Here is a 1,783-nt window from a genome sequence, read left to right on the forward strand (position 1 = left end):
GAATACTGGTTGTCTCTTGCATTAGAGAGTTGGACAGAATGAGAGGATGAAGAGGAAGAAAAGTCTTGTGCAACGAGGCCGCAGGAGGAGGGGAGGCATGCAGTTAGCAAGTTAAGTAGAGCAGTTAGCATGAAAAAATAACTATAAAAGATAGTAAGAGCTGACACATTCCGGCGGTGAGAAAGAGGCTGAAGACAGTCAGTCAAAGGATGGGAGTTGATGGGACGAAAAGCTTTTGATTCCACCCTATCTAATAAAGCTGTATGAGTGGAACCCTCCCCCCAAACATGCGAAGAATACTCCATACAAGGACGGATAAGGCCATTGTATAGGGGTTAGCAGTTGGGGGGCGAGAAAAACTGGCGGAGACGCTGCAGAACGCCTAACTTCATAGAAGGTAGTTTCGCATGTGTATGTTTGTTTCTCTGTCTGTATGTCTATCTGTCTGTCTGTTTGTATGTATATATTCATGTAGAGACTTCACAGAGAATATATTACTTAAAGAGACTTATTGATTTTCCTTTTTCTTTCTCTCTCTCCTCTTTTCCTCTTCTATCTATTGTCCCTCCCTTTCTCTTCTCATGTCTGCCTCACTCTCAGCCGCCTCTTTCTCTCTCTCTCTCTCTCTCTCTCTCTCTCTCTCTCTCTCTCTCTCTCTCTCTCTCTCTCTCTCTCTCTCTCTCTCGTTGCCTCTTTCTGCCTCGTCGCATCAAACTACATCACAACAACAAAATAAATTGGTTGTTTTTTGTTGTTGTTGTTGTTGTTGTCGTTGTTGTTGTCCTATGTCTTCGTCATACATAATAAACTGCAATAGTAGTAGTAGTAGTAGGAGTAGTGGTGGTGGTGGAGGTGGTGGGCGTTATTTTGAATTCGTTTTACATACATATGCTTCTTCGTCATCCGTCCAGTCGTACACACACACACACACACACACACACACACACACACACACACACACACACACACACACACACACACACACACACACACACACACATAACTCTACCTCCCACTCACACACACACACACACACACACACACACACACACACACACACACACACACACACACGAGGACTTACTGCATACAAAGGTGTTTTCAATGTAGCATATCTTAGCGCCTCACTTTATCCCTCAATCCTACACACACACACCCACTCCCCACGCCAACGCCTTACGCCCACACCTCACGCCCGTCTGTCCTTATAGAATAGCCACACACCGCAAGCCTCTTTTTTCAGATTACGCCCGTTCCTTCACTGTGCCTCTCTGCCTTCCTTCTTTCCTTTGTGACAGCTTTTCCTTATCCCTCTTTCTCCTTTCCTCCTTTTTTTCTTTTTCTTGTTTCCCTTGTGCTTTATTTCATGTTTTTTCCTTCTCTCTCTCTCTCTCTCTCTCTCTTTCTTTTCCTTGATTTTTCTGTTTTTCTTGTTTTCTTTCATGCTTTTCCTTCTTTCTCCTTTCCTACTTTTCCCTTTTCTTGTTTCCATTGTACTTTCTTTCATGTTTTTTCCTTCTTTCCTTTACTTTCCTTTTCCTTGTTTTTCATGTTTCTCTTGTTCTCTTTCATGTTTTTCCTGCTTTCTCCTTTCCTTTTCTCTTTTCTTGTTTCCTTTGTGCCTCCTTTTTTCATGTTTTTTTTTTCCTTTTTCTTGACTTTTTGTTTCCTTCATTTTTTTCCTGTCGTTTTTTTCCCTTCTTTCTCTTTTCCTTCTTTTTCTTGTCTCTTTGTTTCCTTCGTTTTTTTTTTTAATCTGTTACGTGTTTTCCCTTCTTTCTCC

The sequence above is a fragment of the Portunus trituberculatus genome, chromosome 18, assembly GCF_017591435.1.
Source record: "Portunus trituberculatus isolate SZX2019 chromosome 18, ASM1759143v1, whole genome shotgun sequence".
Taxonomy (NCBI): domain Eukaryota; kingdom Metazoa; phylum Arthropoda; class Malacostraca; order Decapoda; family Portunidae; genus Portunus; species Portunus trituberculatus.